Below are 26,137 nucleotides of genomic sequence, written 5' to 3'. Positions count from 1 at the left end.
TTTAAACAAATTCTTATTTTCAATGACGCCTATGAACAGTGGTTAACTGCCTGTTCAGGGCAGAACGACGATTTGTACTTGTCAGCTCGTGATTTGAACTTGCAACCTTTCGATTTACTAGTCCAACGCTCTAAACCACTAGGCTACCCTGCCGCCCCGACATAACGACAGCTAAACAAAGGCAAATCATGTCCCCTTTTCGAGCGCTCCAAACAGAATGGACGGTCACATCTACAAAGAGCCTTTAATTCACCCAGACAAGATAAACACGAAATTTCTCTTCTCACCGCCTCTTGCAACCTAGGGGAAGGTGTATTGAAGTGTACGTAGACTCTTACGTATCATGCCTGTATAGGCAGAATGGAACAGAGCATGATTCTGACATTCACTTCCTGGTCAGGAATGTGCGCAGAATGAGTTCTGTTTCACTCAGAGAAATATTCAAACGGTTTTAAAAACTAGATAGAGTGTTTTCTATCCAATAGTATTTTTTTTTTTATAATATAGCAGATGTACGAGCAAGAATTGAGTACGAGGCACGTTTGAATGGGCCCACGATTAAACTGCACTCAAACTGCCCTGCAGCCATAAGAAGTTTAATGGCCAAACGTCAAGAATCTGTCCGCCGCCATCTTGTGAGAGGCACTATTCTATCGAAAACATTTCATAAACTGATGACTAAAAAAACAGGTTGGGGACAGCATGAAAGACAAATTAGTTCTTTAATGCAATCACGCTTGGGTACATTTTTAAAATTAACGTTACTTCAGCAGTACAGCGTGCGCTAAAGCGAGAGACGCACCGAAATTCATGGCGGAATTATTATTTGACATTTGATACATAAGTATGAATAACAGGCATAAAGCTCTTACTATTAGTAGCTTCCATCAGAATCTTGGGCAAGGTGTCCTTTCTCCAGAACAATCGTCTTTGGTTGAAGATGTCCTCTTCTCCTGTCGAAAATGCAGCTAACGATAGCCACCACTGGAGAGTGTCACAACTCAGTGAAAGCGCATGACAAGAAATCCCAGGAAAATCGCAATAAAACTGCTAATAAACTGCTATAAGTCGGTTTAAATTACTACTTATGATGTCTTTAACACCTAGAACGAATAAAAACATGACCGGAGATATAGAACTACTAAAACACGAAAGCGTTGCGGGGACGCCATTTGATGTCTTCTTCTGCGCCATGGCACCGTGAAAAGACGGTACTGTCCGTTCCCGGTTTATATAGGTCCAGATTGCGCATCCCTCCATTCCAATTCTCCCCGCTTACTGACATCTACGAGGAAGGAGTATGCAGTGCAATGTAAGCCGATGGCTTACATGGGGTACTTATAAACTGACCTCGACACAGGACCTCGATTTTGAAACTCACTCCCTGACAGGAAATGTGCTGGCAGAATGAGTTTCTGTTTTCACTCAGAGAATATAATTCAAACGGTTTTTAGAAAAACTAGAGGAGTGTTTTCCTATCCAATAGAATAATAATATGCCATATTGTACGAGCAAGAATTGAGTACGAGGCAGTTTAAATTTGGGACTCATTTTTACCAAAGTCGAAATGGCGCCCCCATAGGCTCAAAGGTAATGTCACGTCCACAAGTACACAGTGAAATGCCTTTCTTTTCCAAAAACCTCCCTAACCCCAACACGCAGTAATCAATATCATGTAGCCAAATAATAAGAAATTGAAGAACACAAGTAACTATCTATATAAAGGTCGGTTCACCATATTTCAGCAGTTAATACTATATTCAGGGTCAGTTTAATACCATACTATAACAGGTCAGTTATACCATACTATATACAGGGTCATGGTAATACCACTATATACAGGGGTCAGTTAATACCATTACTATAATACAGGGTCAGTTAATACCATACTAAGTACAGGGTCAGTAATACCATACTATATACAGGGCGGTTCAATACCATACTATATACAGGGTCGGTTTCCATACCATACCTATATACAGGGTCGGTTTCAATACCATACTATATACAGGGTCGTTTCAATACCATACTATATACAGGGTCGATTCAATACCATTCTACATATACAGGGTCGGTCAATACCATACTATATACAGGGTCGGTTCAATACCATTAATATAATACAGGGTCGGTTCAATACCATTACTATATACAGGGTCGGTTTCAAATACCATTACTATATAACCAGGGTCGTTATCTCTACTATCGGTCTTTCAATTACCATACTATTACGGGCGGTTCAATACCCATACTATATACAGGGTCATTCAATACCATACGATATACAGGGTCAGTTCATACCATAATATATATCAGGGTCAGTTCAATACCATAACTATATACAGCGTTTCCTATCTACAGTGTTAATACCATACTATATACAGGTTCAGTTAATACCATACTAATACAGAGTCAGTTAATCCGATAACATATACAGGGTCAGTTAATACCATACTTATAGTCAGAATACCAAAATATGGGTCAGTTAATACCATCTATATAACAGGGTCAGTTAATACCATACTAATACAGGGTTCAGTTTCAATACCATACTATATACAGGGTCAGTTAATACCATGCTATATACGAGGGTCAGTTCAATACCATACTATAGAATGTGCTCCCGAGTGGCGCAGAATTAAAAGAAAAGCCTATACCTCAGACTGGGACACAAAAATAAAAGATTAAGATGGGCAAAAGAAACACAGACCATGGACAGAGGAACTCTGCTAGAAAGGCAGCTTCCCAGAGTCCGTCGTGTCACTATTGACGTTCGAGACTGGCATTTTGAGGTACTATTTAATAAAGCTGGCAGTTGAGGACTTGTGCCAGTTGAGGGACTTGTTTACTACACACTGTAATGTAACTTTACTCAATTGCTCAGTTGTGGCACCGGGCCTCCCACTAATCCTTTTCTATGCTGGTTAGAGCCAGTTTGCCTGTTCTGTGAGGGAAATAGTATACAGCGTGTACGAGATCTTCAGTTTCTTGGCAATTCTCAATGTAATAGCACTTCATTTCTCAGAAAAGAATAGACTGAACTGAGGTTCAGAAGAAAGTTCTTTGTTTCTAGCTATTTTGAGCCTGTAAATCGACCTACAAATGCTGAAGCTCCAAATATTCAACTAGTCTAAAGAAGGCAGTTGTATTGCTTTTAAGCAGGCAACAGTTTTTTTAGCTGTGCTAACATACGTACATGCAAAAAGTGTGAAGTTAAGGCTTTGGTCGCAAATGGTGTCGTCACGATGGAACAATGACCCAGCATACTTCCAAAGTTGTCGGCAAATGGGCTTAAGGACAAAAAAAGTCAAGGTATTGCGATGGCCATCCACAAGCCTGACTCAATCCCATAGGACAATTTTGTGTGCAGAACTTAAGAAAGTGTGTGCGCAGCAAGGAGGCCTACAAACCCACTCACTTACACAGCTCTGTGTGAGGAATGGGCCAAAATTCAACCAACTTTTTTGTGGAGAGTTGTATGGAGGCTACCCGAACGTTGACCCAAGTTAAACATGTAAAGGCATGCTACCAAATTCTAATTGAGTGTATGAAAACTTCTGACCCACTGGGAATGTGATGAAATAAATAAAAGCTGAATATATCATTCTGCTTCTACTATTATTCTGACTTTCACATTCTAAAATAAAGTAGTGATCCTAACTGACCCCTAAAACAGGTAATTTTAACAGGATTAAATGTCAGATTTTGAAAAAACTGAGTAATAAAAATGTATTGGCTAAGGATGTATTGTAAACCGCACTTCACTGTAGGTATCTAGGTGGGTGAGGGCAGTGTGATGGAGTTGCATTGAGTGTGTTCATGATCTGTTGAGGTGGTTATGCAAATTAAGTGGCTCTAGGGTGTCTGGATGATAGGTTAACGTTGCCTTAAACAGCTCTCAAAAGCACTTTCCTGATTACAGGGGTGAGAGCTACAGGGTGGTAGTTTTATGTGCATGAGCCTTACAGTTCTTGGGGACAGGCAATTACGACTGGGACAAGAGAGGTTGAAAATTGTCGTGAATTATGCCTACCAGCTGTTCTGCACATGCTTTGAGGAAGCACCCTGGAATACCTTTAGGAGCCGGCCAGCCCTTGGAACCTGATTAAGACCTCACGTTGCCTATAGAGAGTGAGATCACCCAATCCTGCTGAACTATTAATTAAAAACAAATCTGCCCCCCCCAACAACAAAAAAAAATCCGGCAAAATCTGAATGTTTAGTGCCAAAAGGAGTCCTCGTTCCAATGGGAGAGAGAATCGTTTTTTTCTCTTATTCCCATCCACTAAGTGCTGGTCAATCAATAATATCCACGTACCAGTTACAGCCAATCAGAGCTGCTAACAGTGGTAGGTCTGTCTGCCTGCCTATGTGGCTCTTTCACCAAATTCATATCACTAAACTGCCCGACACCAGGGCGTGCTTTGGCTTAACTCAGCGATGACTTAAAAACCATGGACCTCAGTTATGGGTTGTTTAAAAGTATCCTAGGCAACATCTGCCTGCAATATGGCTTGTTATCAGAAACGTAACAGAGCACATCTAAGCCTGCAAAAAAAACCATTGACTTTGTTATCAGAAACGTACACTAGGTCAACATCTAGCCTGCACATGGCTGTTATCAGAAACGATGTAACCTAGCAACATCTAGCCTGGCAATATTGGCTTGTTTCAGAAACGTTAGTCCTAGCAACATCTCGCCTGCATATGGCTTGTTTTCAGTAAACGTTATCTAGCACATCTAGGCCTGCAATATGGCTTGTTTTCAGAAAACGTTATCTAGACATTCTAGCCTGCACATATGCTTGTTTTCAGAACGTATCCTAGCACATCTAGCCTCAACATGGCTTGTTATCAGACACGTTACCCTAGAACATCTAGCCTGCACATGGCTTGTATCAGAACGTATCCTAGCAACATCTAGCCTGCAACATGGCTTGTTTATCAGAAACGTTACCTAGCAACATCTAGCTGCAACATGCTTGTTATCAGAAACTTACCCTAGCAACATCTAGCTGCAACATGGCTTGTTATCAGAAAACGTTACCCTAGACATCTGCCTGCAATATGGTCTTGTTTCAGAAACGTTAATCCTAGCAAAATCTAGCCTGCAATATTGCTTGTTTTCAGAAACGTTATCCTAGCAACATCTAGCTGCAACATGGCTTGTTTTCAGAAACGTTACCCTAGACACCATCGAAGTCTGTTTGAGCAACCTGTCTATGAGCATCAGTACAGATTCACTGCTTGATGTCAGAGTTTTTAGATAAACTGAAAGCACACTTTGCAATGAGAGAAGTCCCCACAGAGGTGATGCAGTTTTATTACAGGATGTTCTCTACTGATGCAGGGGAGAGATTCTCTTGAAAAGCGAGCGCAACTGAGAAATGACATGCATTAAAAATGTTTATGTGTAGAAGAATAACAATTAAACCAAGACAGAAAATAAGTAAATGCAAAGAAATAAATACAGAATATGATGCTGATCACTGAGATAAAATGTTTCTCTATGTGTAGATGGAAGACATGTTGAAGCATCTGTACAATGGCAGGACAAGTAGAATGTATGAATTAGGCTAATCTTCAAGCACTTAAAATATTTTATTAACATTTTTTTTTTTTTATGTTAATACAAGTGCTTCATGAGATTAGAATTGGTGTTTGTGTCTGTTTTATATATATATTTATTTATATATATATATAATCTATAGATATTATACCGTGGGGCAAAAAAGTATTTAGTCAGCCACCAATTGTGCAAGTTCTCCCACTTAAAAGATGAGAGCGGCCTGTAATTTTCATCATAGGTACACTTCAACTATGCCAGACAAATGAGAAAGAAAAATCAAGAAATCACATTGTAGGATTTTTTAATGAATTTATTTGCAATTATGTGTGGAATAAGTATTTGGTCAATAACAAAGTTATCTCATACTTGTTATATACCCTTTGTTGCAATGACAGAGGTCAAACGTTTCTGTAAGTCTTCACAAGGTTTCACACACTGTGCTGGTATTTTGCCCCATTCCTCCATGCATTTTGCTCACCGTTCTTGTGATCATTTTGACCCCACGGGTTGAGATCTTGTGTGGAGCCCCAGATCGAGGGAGATTATCATGGTCTTGTATGTCTTCCATTCCTAATAATTGCTCCACAGTTGATTTCTTCAAACAAGCTGCTTACCTGTTGCAGATTCAGTCATTCCCAGCCTGGTGCAGGTCTACAATTTTTGTTTCTGGTGTCCTTTGACAGCTCTTTGGTCTTGGCGATAGTGGAGTTTGGAGTGTGACTGTTTAGGTTGTGGACAGGTGTCTTTTATACTGATAACAAGTTCAAACCATTCAAGCCATTAATCACAGGTAACGAGTGGAGGACAGAGGAGCCTCTTAAAGAAGAAGTTAGAGGTCTGTGAGAGCCAGAATTTAACAAGGTGAACGTCCATTCTTATCACTAGGCCTACACAATTGGTGCTGTTGCCATCAGTTTCAGTTCAGGAAGGAATGCCAAGACTTCTGCACTGCAACAGTCTCCATGTGGACATTCCACACACATTAGATAGAGACTAGTCACATGCAACCTAAATATCTACCTGAAGGCCATTGAAAGTAGCTCTATGAAATTAAGAGAATGTAAAGCATATTTATGACAAGTTATTCGTTTATCCAATAACTATATAATAACATATAAATATAGATATATACCATATAAATATAGATATATACCATATAATATAGATACATACATATAAATATAGATATAACTATAAAAATATAGATATATCACATACTAAATATAGATATATACATTAATATAATATAGTAACATATAATATAATAATATATATACCATATAAATATAGGATATATACCATATAATAATAGATATATAACATATAAATATAGATATATACATATAAATATAGATATATCATATAAATGATATATAACTATAAATATGATATATATATACACCATATAAAATAAATATATACCATATAAATATATAACATATAAATAGATACATACTATAAATATAGATATATAACATATAAATATGATATATCTATAATATAGATATACCATAGAATATAGATATATACAGAAGATATGAGATATATACATTATAGAATATAACCATATAATATAGATATAACATTACATATAGATTACCATATAAATATAGATATATCATATAATATAGATTATACATATAAATATATATATAACATATAAATAAATATACCATATAATATAGATATAGACCATATAAATTGTTATAACATGATAAATATAATATATACCATATAATATAGATATAACTATAAATATAGATATATAACAATAATATATATATAACACCATACAAATATAACATAATATATATAAATATAGATATATACATTTAAATTAGATATTAACATATAAATATAGATATTCCATAAAATAGATATATACCATATAAATATAGAATTATACATAAAATATGAGATAATAACATTAAATATAGATATACCTTAATATAGATATATAACATGTAAATATAGTATATACCATATAAATATAGATATATACCATATAATAGATATATACCATAAATATAGATATATAACATGTAATATGATATATACCATATAATATAGATATATAACATATAAATATAGATATATAACATATAAAATGTAACGTGTTTCTTTCAGTGTAGTTGAGGATGAGGAAATGGTAAGAACATTAAAGTGAACCGTAAATTACACTTGAGAAGTGAGAGGACACTGTTCTTTCTAGCAGCTGGTGTCTTGGACCATAGCCAATCAACAGTGTTTTCAAATGGGCGGGTCATTTTCACCAAAGCGGTGAGGCTGCCAGGGCACGCAATGCAGTCACTAGCCTATAGCATTCAGCACCACATTACAACAATACTGTTCAGAAAAACACATTGTGAAACTGCCACCTAGGCTAAAAAACGTTGTGGCCAGTAGGTCACTATGGCAAATTGGCTGCATCCACACTTATGATTGACATTATAATGAGCTTTTCATTGCAGTTTCACAGTCCAATGTTGAACTTATAACGTACCTTGATGAGTCTGTGTGGGTCTCTGAACCGGAGGACACCGACGGTTTCTTAACGTTCCCGGTTTAGCGGGAAGGCGAGAACTGCACTGGATCCACGCAATCCGTCGCCAGGCTACCGAGAACTGAAACAGCCGCGTCCATGGCCCGTCACGCACTGCGCCCTCCCGGTGGTGGTGTGGCAGCTCCCAACGCCTGCACGGGCAGTTTAGTCGGACCCGACACCGGACAGGAGGCAACCGCTCCCCGACAACTTTCTCCAGCTGCTTGCCCGCTGAGAAGCCGCTCCACATGCAGTCCTGTACGATAATGGAGCTCAGGTTCCCAAAGCCTCGTCGGCGGAGCTGAGTTAACACGGCACATCCTGGTCTTTCTCTTGACCCAAAAACTGGGACACCCACTCAGTTTGTCCCCCAACGAAGGGTAGACCACCCCGACCCAGCGGCCCCCTCCAAGTCCGATAGGGACATGGCGGGGTTGGTACTAGTTCGAATTTCTTCCCATATGTCCTCGTGGCGCAGTGGATTTAGAGAAATCCTCGTCCGGATCGTGGTCGTCGTAGAAATAATGTTGTAGTGGTCGTACTCCATCTCCCAGCCGGACCATAGCGAAGGCGGTGGTGGAGTTTATGCCCGGCATCTAGAGGTCAGGGCAGGCTTGGTTGAGGAAGCGCTCTCTTTCACTGTGAACTGATCTCCGTTATCCACTATCCTACCTCGGGAACAGGGAGAGGGCACTTGGATCAGCCTAGCACGTTGGGACTGCTATGATAAACACAATAGTCTGTTATGATAAAACTACATAACACCAAGTTTCGCGACATAGTTGCATTACATAATACAACAGTCCAACTACACCGGGGGAACACAGAACCCTTCTTTGTAGGCTAACACCAAAAGCTTATAACACCCTGTATGTTTCTTTAGGTTACGTGGCTAATAAAATGCCGTTTAAATGGTTGCCAAAACAACAATTCCCGATGTCTCAATAAAAAAAAAGTTTGCGTCTTCAGATCAACACTCAACGTTTTACGGTAGCAAAACAACCGTTATCTCACAAAGCATTGAGAAGCAAGAGAGCAAATAAATCCCAATCCACTGGTGGCCTAATCTGCGCATAATTAAATAACAACAGGCGTGTTCACAAAACCCCAAACTTCTGAAACACTGCGATGTATGCCTTCTAGTAGTGGGCGATAGGAAATAAATAGAACACACTTTTCGTCCAGGATGGGAAAAAATGCTATGTTATCTTTGTTAAATATTTGAATAATCCTTTTAGCGTTGGTGAAATTGAACGGGCGTCTTCTTTAATGAATTCCTATAATGCGTAGTAACCAACACAGCGACGCTGAAGCTTCTTGCGGTGAATTACTCTCAATAATAGCTGTTGCTTTCAGTTGAACGCTCACTATTTGACTACTAGTAGCGTTCGCACCAAACTGGGAAAAGTAACTCGCAGGTCTACTTTCCACATCCAGTAACTTAGATAGATTTCACAATAGACACTTGACAACCCGACTTGTGCACTATATGATGCGAGAGAGAAAGACGGTGGTTTGCATAAAAGGCGGGGGAGAATAGAAAAGCCACGCCTGCTGTTTAAAGGACATAGTCATTTCCAAGGAGTCCTTTTTTCAAGGATGTCATGATGCAACATTACAAGACTGTGATTTAATAACCACGTGATCATGATATAGACCTCACCCGACCCCGCTTGTTCACCGTGCTGTGCTTCAAAGCTGCGACGGAGAGACAGATATACAAGCCGGGCTCCGACTAGTATCCTGCACTGAATATTAGCCACTGTCTCAGCCATCTACCTTCGGTTCTCCACTCCTGCACCTTAGACACTGCTTTGCTTTAATTTTTATCATGTTTACATAATGTTTACACACTTTTATCCTACTGTGTTCTAGTCATGGCTCATCCTATATAACTACTGTTAAACACACCTTTTCTATACATATACGTCCAACTGTCTATACACACAATTCTATTAACTACTGTCTATACACACAATTCTATAAACTACTGTCTATACACACCATCCTATACTCTTCATACACACACCTATATAACTACTGTCTATACACACCATCCAATATAACTACTGTCTATACACACCATCCTATATAACTACTGTCTATACTGTCTATACCACACCACCTATATAACTACTGTCTATACACACCATCCTATATAACTACTGGTCTATACTGTCTATAACACCATCCTATCTAACTACTGTCTGTACACACCATCTTTATAACACTGTCTATACACACCATCCTATAATAACTACTGTCTATACACACCATTCAATATAACTACTGTCTATACACACCATCCTATATAACTACTGTCTATACTGTCTATACACAACATCCTAAATAACTACTGTATCTTGTCTATACACACATCCTATATAACTACTGTCTATAGTCTTACACACCATCTATATAACACTGTCTATACACACCATCTATATAACTACTGTCTATACACACCATGTTATATACTACTGTCTATAACACCATCCTATATAACTACTGTCTATACACACCATCCTATACAACACTGTCTATACACACCATCCTATATAACTACTGTCATAACACACCATCCTGTATAACACATTCCTATATTGTCTATACACACCATCCTATATAACTACTGTCTATACACACCATCCTATATAACTACTGTCTATACACACCATCCTGTATAACTACTGTCTATATTGTCAACACACCATCCTATATAACTACTGTCTATACACACCATCTATATACTACGTTTTATACCACCATCCATTATAACTACTGTCTATACACACCATCCTATATAACTACTGTCTATACCCACCATCCTATATAACTACTATCAAACATACCATCCTATATAAATATTGTCTATACACACCATCCTATATAACTACTGTCTATACACACCATCCTATTAACTACTGTTATACTCTATACCCACCATCCTATATAACTACTGTCTATACACACCATCCTATATAACTATCTCTATACACACTATCCTATAACTACTGTCTTACTCAAACACCATCCCATATAACTACTGTCTTATCACACCATCCTATATAACTACTGTCTATAACACCATCCTGTATAACTACTGTCTTCTGTCTATACACACCATCCTATTAAACTACTGTCATACACACATCCTATAACTACTGTCTATAAACACCATCCTATATAACTACTGTCTATACACACCATCCTATATAACTACTGTCTATACTTCTACACACATCCTATATAACTACTGTCTATACACACCATCCTATATAACTACTGTCTATACACACCATCCTTATAACTACTGTCTATACTGTCTATACACACCATCCTATATAACTACTGTCTATACACACACTCCTATATAACTACTGTCTATACACACCATCCTATATAACTACTGTCATTACACACCATCCTATATAACTACTGTCTATACTGTCTATACCACCATCCTATATAACTACTGTCTATACACACCTCCTATATAACTACGGTCTATACACACCATCCTATATAACTACTGTCATACTGTCTAATACTCACATCATATACTACTGTCTATACACACCCATCCTATATAACTACTGTCTATACACACCATCCTATATAACTACTGTCTATACACACCACTCCTATATAACTACTGTCTATACTTTATAACCCATCCTATATAAACTACTGTCAATACACACCATCCTATATAACTACTGTCTATACACACCATCCTATATAACTACTGTCTATACACACCATCCTATATAACTACCTGTCTATACTGTCTATACACACCATCCTATATAACTACTGTCAATACACACCATCCTATATAACTACTGTCTATACTGTCTATACACACCATCCTATATAACTACTGTCTATACCCACCTCCTATATAACTACTGTCTATACACACATCCGTATAACTACTGTCTATACTGTCTATACACACCATCCTATATAACTACTGTCTATACACACCATCCTATATAACTACTGTCTATACACACCATCCTGTATAACTACTGTCTTACTGTCTATAACACCATCCTATATAACTACTGTCATACTGTCTATATACACCATCCTATATACACTGTCTATACACACCATCCTATATAACTACTGTCTATACACACCATCCATCCTATTCTAACTATCTGTCTATACACACCATCCTATATAACTACTGTCTATACACACCATCCTATATAACTACTGTCTATACACACCATCCTACATAACTACTGTCTATACACACCATCCTATATAACTACTGTCTATACTGTCTAAACACACCATCCTATATAACTAATGTCTATACTGTCTATACACACCATCCTATATAACTACTGTCTATACTGTCTATACACACCATCCTATATAACTACTGTCTATACACACCATCCTTATAACTACTGTCTATACTGTCTATACACACCATCCTATATACTACTGTCTATACACACCATCCTATATAACTACTGTCTATACACACCATCCTTATAACTACTGTCTATACACACCATCCTATATACTACTGTCCATTACTGTCTATAACACCATCCTATATAACTACTGTCTATACACACCATCCTATATAACTACTGTCTATACACACCATCCTATATAACTACTGTCTATACACACCATCCTATATAACTACTGTCTATACACACATCCTTTATAACTACTGTCTATCACACCATCCTATTAACTACTGTCTATACGTCTAACTCCCCATCCTATATAACTACTGTCATATACACACCATCCTATATACTACTGTCTATATCACACCATCCTATATAACTCCTGTCTATACTGTCTATACCACCATCCTATATAACTACTGTCCTATACTGTCTATACTCACCATCCTATATAACTACTGTCTATAACAACCATCCTATATCACTACTGTCTATACACACCATCCTATATAACTACTGTCTATACTGTCTATACTCACCATCCTATATAACTACTGTCTATACAACACCATCCATAATACTACTGTCTATACACACCATCCTATATACTACTGTCTATACACACCATCCTATAAACACTGTCTTTACTGTCTATACACACCATCCTATATAACTACTGTTTACACACCATCCTTATAACTACTGTCTATACACCCCATCCTATATAACTACTGTCTATAACACCATCCTATATAACTACTGTCTACACGTCTATACACACCATCCTATATAACTACTGTCATACACACATCCTATATACTCCTGTCTATACACCCCATACCTATATCTACTGTCTATACACACCATCCTATATAACTACTGTCTATACACACCACATCCTATATAACTACTGTCATACTGTCTATAACACCATCCTATATACTACTGTCTATACACCCCATCCTATATAACTACTGTCTATACACACCATCCTTATAACTACTGTCCTATACACACCATCCTATATAACTACTGTCTATACACACCATCCTTTATACCTACTGTCTATACACACCATCCTATATAACAATGTCTATACTGTCTATACCACCATCCTATATAACTACTGTCTATACACACCTCCTATAAATACTGTCTATACACACCATCCTATATAACTACTGTCTATACTGTCTATACCACCATCCTATATAACTACTGTCTATCTGTCTATACTCACCATCCTATATAACTACTGTCTATACACACCATCCTATATAACTACTGTCTATACACACCATCCTATATAACTACTGTCTATACTTCTATACCACCATCCTATATAACTACTGTCTATACACACCATCCTATATAACTACTGTCTATACAACCCATCCTATATACTACTGTCTATACACACCATCCTATATAACTACTGTCTATACTGTCTATACACACATCCTATAACTACTGTCATACACACCATCCTATATAACTACTGTCTATACACACCATCCTATATAACTACTGTCTATACACACCATCCTATATAACTCTGTCTACACTGTCTATACCACCATCCTAATAACTACTGTCAATACACACCATCCTATATAACTACTGTCTATACACACCATCCTATATAACTACTGTCTATACACCCACCTTTAACTACTGTCTTAACACACATCCTGTAAACTACTGTCTATACTGTCTATACACACCATCCTATATAACTACTGTCTATACAACACCATCCTATATAACTACTGTCTATACACACCATCCTGTATACTACTGTCTATACTGTCTATACACACCATCCTATATAACTACTGTCCCATACTGTCTATATACACCATCCTATATAACTACCTGTATATACACACCATCCTATATAACTACTGTCTATACACACCATCCATATAACTACTGTCTATACAACACCATCCTATATAACACTGTCTATACACACCATCCTATATAACTACTGTCTATACTGTCTATACTCACCATCCTATATAACTACTGTCTATACTCTACTACACACCATCCTATATAACTACTGCCTATACATACCATCCTATAATAACTACGTCTATACTGTCTAACACCATCTATATAACTACTGTCTATACACACCATCCTGTATAAACTACTGTCTATACTGTCTATACACACCATCCTATATAACTACTGTCTATACACACACATCCTATATAACTACTGTCTATACACACCATCCTGATATAACTACTGTCTATACACACCATCCTATTAACTACTGTCATCACTGTCTATAACCATCCTATATAACTACTGTCTATACACACCATCCTATATAACTACTGTCTATACACACCATCCTATATAACTACTGTCTATACACACCATCCTATATAACTACTGTCTATAAACACACCATCCTTTATAACTACTGTCTATACACACATCCTATTAACTACTGTCTATACTGTCTATACCACCATCTATATAACTACTGTCTATCCACACCATCCTATTAACTACTGTCTATAACACCATCCTATATAACTACTGTCTATACTGTCTATACTCACCATCCTATATAACTACTGTCTATACTGTCTATACTCACCATCCTATATAACCTGTCTTACCATCCTTATAACTACTGTCTATACACACCTCCTATATAACTACTGTCTATACTGTCTATACTCACCATCCTATATAACTACTGTCTATACACACCCATCCTATATAACTACTGTCTATACACACCCATCCTATATACTACTGTCTATACACACCATCCTATAAACTACTGTCTATACTGTCTATACACACCATCCATATAACTACTGTCTTTACACACACCATCCTATTAACTACTGTCTATACACACCATCCTATATAACTACTGTCTATACACACCATCCATATACTACGTCTACACTGTCTATACACACCATCCTATATAACTACTGTCAATACACACCATCCTATATAACTACTGTCTATACACACCATCCTATAACTACTGTCTATACACACCATCCTATATAACTACTGTCTATACACACCATCCTATATAACTACTGTCATACTGTCTATATACACCATCCTATATATAATACTGTCTATACTCACCATCCTATATAACTACTGTCTATACACACCATCCTATATAACTACTGTCTATACACACCATCCTATATAACTACTGTCTATACACACCATCCTTATAACTACTGTCTATACACACCATCCTATATAACTACTGTCTATACTGTCTATACCACCATCCTATATAACTACTGTCTATCACACCATCCTTATATACTACTGTCTATACACACCATCCTATATAACTACTGTCTATACTGTCTATACTCACCATCCTATATAAATACTTATACTGTCATACACACCATCCTATATACTACTGTCTATACACACCATCCTATATAACTACTATCTGTCTATACACACCATCCTATATAACTACTTACTGTCTATACCACCATCCTATATAACTACTGTCTATACACACCATCCTATATAAACTGTCTATACACACATCCTATATAACTACTGTCTATACACACCATCCTATATAATTACTGTCTATACTGTCTATACACACATCCTTATAACTACTGTCTATACACACCATCCTATATAACTACTGTCTATACACACCATCCTATATAACTACTGTCTATACACACCATCCTATATAACTACTGTCTAACTGTTACACACCATCCTATATACTACTGTTCATACACACCATCCTATTAAACTACTGTCTATACACACCATCCTATATAACTACTGTGTCTATACACACCATCCTATATAACTACTGTCTAACACACCATCCTGTATAACTACTGTCTTACTGTCTATACCACACCATCTATATACTACTGTCTATACACACCATCCTATATAACTACTGTCTATACACACCATCCTTATAACTACTGTCTATACTGTCTATACACACCATCCTATATACTACTGTCATACTGTCTATATACACCATCCTATATAACTACTGTATATCACACCATCCTATATAACTTACTGTCTATACACACCATCCTATATAACTACTGTCTATACACACCATCCTATATAACTACTGTCTATACACACCATCCTATATAACTACTGTCTATACACACATCCTATATAACTACTGTCTATACACACCATCCTATATAACTACTGTCTATACACACCATCCTATATAACTACTGTCTATACTGTCTATACTCACCATCCTATATACTACTGTCTATACTGTCTATACCACCTCAAAACTCGATCTAACTATCCAAATAACCTCTTATAAACTACTGTCTAACATACCTCCTATAACTACTTATAATACTGTCTATACACACCATCCTATAACTACTGTCTTATACACAACCATCCTATATAACTCTGTCTATACTGTCTATCCACACCATCCTATATAACTACTGTCTTACACACCATCTTATATAACACTGTCTATCACCACCATCCTATATAACTACTGTCTATACCACACCATCCTATATAACTACTGTCTATACACACCATCCTATATACTACTGTCTATACTGCTATACACACCATCCTAAATAACTACTGTCTATACTGTCTAACACCCATCCTATCTAACTACTGTCTATACCCACCATCCTATAACTACTGTCTATACACACACCATCTTATATAACTACTGTCTACATACACACCATCCTATATAACTACGTCTATACACACCATGTTATATAACTACTGTCTATACACACCATCCTATATAACTACTGTCTATAACACCATCCACCTAACACGACTGTCTATCACCACCATCCTATATAACTACTGTCATACACACCATCTACTGTATAACTACTGTCTATATTGTCTATACACACCATCCTATATAACTACTGTCTATACACACCATCCTATATAACTACTGTCTATACACACCATCCTATATAACTACTGTCATACACACCATCCTATATAACTACTGTCTATATTGTTATACACACCATCCTATAAAACTACTGTCTATATGCTATACACACCATCCTATACCTACTGTCTATACACCACCATCCTATATAACTACTGTCTATACACACCCATCCTATAAACTACTGTCTATACACACCATCCTTATAACTACTGTCTAATTTCTATACACACCATCCTATATAACTACTGTCTATACACACCATCCTATATACTAACTACTGTCTATACACACCATCCTATATACTACTGTCTAAACATACCATCCTATATAACTACTGTCTATAAACACCATCCTATATAACACTGTCTAAACATACCATCCTATAACTACTGTCTATACACACCATCCTATATACCTACTGTCTATAAAACCATCTATATAACTACTGTCTATTCATACACATCCTAATAACTACTGTCTATAACCACCATCCTTATAACTAGTCTATACACACCATCCTATATAACTACTGTCTATACACACCATCCTATATACTAGTCTATACTGTCTATAACACACCATCCTATATAACTACTGTCTATACACACCATCCTATATAACTACTGTCTATACACACTATCCTATATACTACTGTCTATCTGCTATACACCATCCATATAACTACTGTATATACACACCATCCTATATAACTACTGTCTATAACACCATCCTGTATATAACTGTCATACTGTCTATACACACCATCCTATATAACTACTTTCTATACACACCATCCATTAACTACTGTCTATAAACCCATCCTATATAACTACTGTCTATACACACTATCCTATTAACTACTGTCTAACTGTCTATACACACCATCCTATATAACTACTGTCTATACACACCCATCCTATATAACTACTGTCTATACACACCATCCTTATAACTACTTTCTATACTGTCTATACACACCATCCTATATAAATACTGTCTATACACCTCCTATATAACTACTGTCTATACACACCATCCTGTATAACTACTGTCTATACACACCATCCTAATAACTACTTCCATACTGTCTATATACACCATCCTATATAACTACGTCTATACACACCATCCTATATAACTACTGTCTAATACACACCATCCTTATAACTACTGTCTATACACACCATCCTATATAACTACTGCCTATACACACCATCCTATATAACTACTGTCTATACACACCATCCTATATAACTACTGTCTATACTGTCTATACACCATCCATATAACTACTGTCTATACACACCATCCTATATAACTACTGTCTATACACACCATCCTATATAAACTCCTGTCCTATACTGTCTATACCACCATCCTATATACTACTGTCTATACACACATCCTATAACTCCTTCTATACACATCAATTAACTACTGTCTATACACACCATCCTATATAACTACTGTCTATACTGTCTATCACACACCATCCTATATACTACTGTCAATACACACCATCCTATATAACTCTGTCTATACACACCATCCTATATAACTACTGTCTATACACACCATCCTATATAACTACTGTCTATACTGTCTATACCACCATCCTATATAACTACTGTCAATCACACCATCACTAATAACTACTGTATATACGTCATACACACCATCCTATATAACTACTGTCTATACACACCATCCTATATACTACTGTCTTACACACATCCTGTATAATACTGTCTATACTGTCTATACACACCATCCTATATAACTACTGTCTATACACAACCATCCTATATAACTACTGTCTATACACACCATCCTGTATAACTACTGTATAAACTGTCTATACACACACCTATATAACTACTGTCCAACTGTCTATATACACCATCCTATATAACTACTGTCTATACACACCATCCTATATAACTACTGTCTATACACAACCATCCTATATACCTACTGTCTTACTCCACCATCAATATAACTACTGTCTAATCACACACCATCCTAATAACTACTGTCTATACACACCATCCTATATAACTACTGTCTATACTGTCACTCACCATCCTATATTACTACTGTCTATACTGTCTATACACACCATCCTAATAAACTACTGTCTATACACACCATCCTATATAACTACTGTCTATACACACCATCCTGTATAACTACTGTCTATACTGTCTATACTCACCATCCTATATAACTACTGTCTATACACACCATCCTATAAACTATTGCTTTACCACCATCCTATATAACTAATGTCTATACTGTCTATACTCACCATCCTATATAACTACTGTCTATACACACCTCCTATATAACTACTGTCTATACACACCATCCTATATAACTACTGTCTATACACCATCCTATATACTACTCTAACTGTCTATACACACCATCCTATATACTACTGTCTATACACACCATCCTATATAACTACTGTCTATAACACCATCCTATTAACTATTCTATACTGTCTATACACACCATCCTATATAACTACTGTCTATTCACACCATCCTATTTAACTACTGTCTATACACACATCCTATATAACTACTGTCCATACTGTATATACACACCATCTATATAACTACTGTCTATACACACCATCTATATAACTACTGTCTAAACACCATCCTTATAACTACTGTCTATACTGTCTATACACACCATCCTATAAACTACTGTCTATAATCACCACCATCCTATATAACTACTGTCTATACACACCATCCTAATAACTACTGTCTATACACACCACCTATATACTAAGCTACTGTCTATAACACCATCCTATATAACTACTGTCTATACACATCCATCCTATATAACTACTGTCTATACACACCACCTATAACTACTGTCTATACTGTCTATACTCACCATCCGATATAACTACTGTCTATACACACCATCCTATATAACTACTGTCTATACACACATCCTATATAACTACTGTCTATACACCCATCCTATATAACTACTGTCTATACACACCATCCTATATAACTACTGTCTATACCACCCCTCCTATATAACTACTGTCTATAACTGTCATACTCACCATCCTATATAACTACTGTCTATACACACCATCCTATATAACTACTGTCTATACACACCATCCTATATAACTAGTGTCTATACACACCATCCAATATAACTACTGTCTATACACACCATCCTATATACTAACTGTCTATACTGTCTATACACACCATCCTAATAACTACTGTCAATACACACCATCCTATATAACTACTTTCTATACACACCATCCTATATAACTATTGTCTATACAACACCATCTTATATAACTCCTGTCTATACTGTCTATACACACCATCCTATATAACTACTGTCAATACACACCATCCTATATAACACTGTCTATACTGTCTATACACACCATCCTATATAACTATGTCTATACACAACCATCCTATATAACTACTGTCTATACTTTTACACACATCCTATTAACTACTAGTCTATACACACCATCCTATATAACTACTGTCTATACTGTATATCACACCATCCTATATAACTACTGTCTATACTGTCATACACACATCTATAACACTACGCTATACACCATCTATTAACTACTGTCTATACCACATCATGTATAACTATACTACTGTCTATACTGTCTATACACACCATCTTATAACTACTGTCTATAACACACCTACCTATATAACTACTGTCTATACACACCATCCTATATAAACTACTGTCTATACACACCATCCTATATAACTACTGTCTATACACACCATCCTTATAACTACTGTCTATACACACCATCCTATATAACTACTGTCCATACTGTCTATAACACCATCCTAATAACTACTGTCTATACACACCATCCTATATAACTACTGTCTATACACACCATCCTATATAACTACTGTCTATACCACCCATCCTATATAACTACTGTCTATACCACACCTCCTATATAACTACTGTCTATACTCATACTCACCATCCTATATAACTACTGTCTATACACACCCTCCTATATAAACTACTGTCTATACACCCATCCTATATAACTACTGTCTATACTTCTATACCACCATCCTATATAACTACTGTCTATACACACATCCTATTAACTACTGTCTCTGACACACCATCCTATATACTACTGTCTATACACACCATCCTATATAACTACTGTGTATACTGTCTATACACACCATCCTATATAACTACTGTCATATACACACCATCCTATCATAACTACTGTCTATACACACCTCCTATTACTACTGTCTATACACCCCATCCTATATACTACTGCTAACTGTCTATACACACCATCCTATATAACTACTGTCTATACACACACCATCCTATATAACCTCACTGTCTATACACACCATCCTATATAACTACTGTCTATACACACCATCCTATATAACTACTGTCTATACTGTCTATACACCACCATCCTATATAACTACTGTCTATACACACCATCCTATATAACTACTGTCCTTAAATACACACCACTATATAACTACTGTCTATACACACATCCTATATACTACTGTCTATACACACGCAACACCTCCTATATAACTACTGTATATACTGTCTATACACACCATCCTATATAATCTACTGTCTATACACACCATCCTATATAACTAACTGTCTATACACACCATCCTTATAACTACTGTCTATACACACCATCCTATATACTACTGTCCTACTGTCTATAACACACATCCTATATAACTAGTCTATACACACAACCATCCTATATAACTTACTGTCTATACACACACCATCCTATATAACTACTGTCTATACACACCATCCTAATATACTACTGTCTATACACACCATCCTATAAACTAACTGTCTATACACACCATCCTATATAACTACTGTCTATACAACACCATCCTATATAACTACTGTCTATACACACCATCCTATATAACTACTGTCCTATACTGTCTATACACACCATCCTATAAACTACTGTTCAATACACACCATCCTATATAACTACTGTCTATACACACCATCCTATATAACTACTGTCTATACTGCTATACACACAAATAAACCATCCTATATACCTCCTGTCTATATCACACACCATCCTATATAACTACTGTCTATACACACATCCTATATAACTACTGTCTATATGTCTATCACACATCCATATACTACTGTCTATACACACCATCCTATATAACTACTGTCTATAACACCATCCTGTATACTACTATACTGTCTATACACACCATCCTATATAACTACTGTCTATACACACCATCCTTATACTACTGTCTATACACACCATCCTATATGATACACTCTACTGTCCATACTACTATAACACCATCCTATATAACTACTGTCTTACACACCATCTATATCACTACTGTCTATACACACCATCCTATATAACTATGTCTTATACTGTCTATACTCACCATCACTGATATAATACTGTCTTACCACCATCCTATATAACTACTGTCTATACACACCATCTCTATATAACTACTGTCTACATACCACACCATCTATATACCTACTTTATACTGTCTATACACACCTCTCTATATACTACTGTATACACACCATCTATATAACTACTGTCTATACACACCATCCTATATACTACTGTCTATATACACACCATCCTATATAACTACTGTCTATACTGTCTATACACCACCATCCTATATACTACTGTCAATACACACCATCCTATATATCTACGTCTAGACGTCTATACACACCATCCTATAATAAAAACTACTGTCTATACACACCATCCTAATATAACTACTGTCTATACTGTCTATACACACCATGCCTATATAACTACTGTCTATACACACCATCCTATATAACTACTGTCTACTACACACCATCCATATAACTACTGTCTATACACCATCACATATACACTTGTGTCTATACACACTCCATTCTGTATAATCTACTGTCATATACTGTCTATACACACGCATCCTTATATAACTACTGTCTGATACCACCATCCTATATACTACTGTCTATACACACCATCCTATATAACTACTGTGCTATACACACCATCTCATATATAACTACTGTCATACTGTCTATAACACCATCCTATATAACTACTGTCTATACACTACCAGCCTATATAACTACTGTCTATATCACACCATCCTATAAATACTGTCTATACACACCATCCTATATACTACTATCGTATACACCCATCCTATATAACTACTGTCTATGACACACCATCCTATATAACACTGTCTATACACACCATCCTATATAACTACTGTCTATACTACACACCATCCCTATATAACTACTGTCTATACTTCTAACACACCTCCTATATAACTACTGTCAATACACACCATCCTATATAACTCTGTCTATACACACCATCCTATATACTACTTTCTAACTCTATCACACCATCCTATATACTACTGTCTATACACACCATCCTATATAACTAGTCGTATACACACTTCTATAACTCGTCTATACACACCATCCTATTAACTACTGTCTATACACACCATCCTATATAACTACTGTCTATACACACTATCCTATATACACTACTGTCTATACTGTCTATACACACCATCCCTATATAACTACTGTTCTATACACACCATCCTATATAATACTGTCCTATACCCATCCTGATACTACTGCACTGTCTATACACCCATCCTATATATAACTACTGTCTATACCCACCATCCTATATAACACTGTCTATACATCCTATACACACTGCTATCACTAGTCATATACTACTGTTATACACACCATCCTATATAACTAATTCCTCTGTCTATAACTTATAACGTCTATACAACCATCCTATATAACCTACTGTCTATAACACACCATATCCTATATCACTACTGTCTAGACTTTCCTATACTCACCATCCTATATACTACTGTCTAACACACATCCCTATCTTAACTTATTTCTATAACACACCATCCTATATAACTACTGTCTATACACACCATCCTATATAACTACTGTCTATACACACCATCCTATATAACTACTGTCTATACACACCATCCTATATAACTACTGTCTATACACACCATCCTATATAAGTACTGTCTATACACACCATCCTATATAAACTACTGTCTATACACACCCTCCTATATAACTACTGTCTATACTGTCTATACTCACCATCCTATATAACTACTGTCTATACACACCATCCTATATAACTACTGTCTATACACACCATCCTATATAACTACTGTCTATACTGTCTATACTCACCATCCTATATAACTACTGTCTATACACACCATCCTATATAACTACTGTCTATACCCAACATCCTATATAACTACTGTCCATACTGTCTATATACACCATCCTATATAACTACTGTCTATACACACCATCCTATATAACTACTGTCTATACACACCATCCTATATAACTACTGTCTATACACACCATCCTATATAACTACTGTCTATACACACCATCCTATATAACTACTGTCTCTACACCCATCCTATATAACTACTGTCCATACTGTCTATATACACCATCCTATATAACTACTGTCTATACACACCATCCTATATAACTACTGTCTATACACACCATCCTATATAACTACTGTCTATACTGTCTATACACACCATCCTATATAACTACTGTCTATACACACCATCCTATATAACTACTGTCTATACACACCATCCTATATAACTACTGTCCATACTGTCTATATACACCATCCTATATAACTACTGTCTATACACACCATCCTATATAACTACTGTCTATACACACCATCCTATATAACTACTGTCTATACACACCATCCTATATGACTACTCGCTATACACACCATCTTATATAACTACTGTCTATACACACCATCCTATATAACTACTGTCTATACTGTCTATACTCACCATCCTATATTACTACTGTCTATACTGTCTATACACACCATCCTATATAACTACTGTCTATACACACCATCCTATATAACTACTGTCTATACACCCATCCTGTATAACTACTGTGTCTATACGTCTATACTCACCATCCTATATAACTACTGTCTATACACACCATCCTATATAACTACTGTCTTTACACACCATCCTATATAACTAATGTCTATACTGTCTATACTCACCATCCTATATAACTACTGTCTATACACACCATCCTATATAACTACTGTCTATACACACCTCCTATATAACTACTGTCTATACACACCATCCTATATAACTACTGTCTATACTGTCTATACTCACCATCCGATAGAACTACTGTCCAACTGTCTATATACAAATCCTATTAACTACTGTCTATACACACCATCCTATATAACTACTGTCTATACACACCATCCTATATAACTACTGTCTATACACACCATCCTATATGACTACTCGCTATACACACCATCTTATATAACTACTGTCTATACACACCATCCTATATAACTACTGTCTATACTGTCTATACTCACCATCCTATATTACTACTGTCTATAC

Source organism: Salvelinus namaycush, chromosome 32 (genome assembly GCF_016432855.1).
Source record: "Salvelinus namaycush isolate Seneca chromosome 32, SaNama_1.0, whole genome shotgun sequence".
Taxonomy (NCBI): Eukaryota; Metazoa; Chordata; class Actinopteri; order Salmoniformes; family Salmonidae; genus Salvelinus; species Salvelinus namaycush.
The sequence above is the reverse complement of the archived record's forward strand: the minus strand, read 5'-3'. Positions refer to the sequence as shown.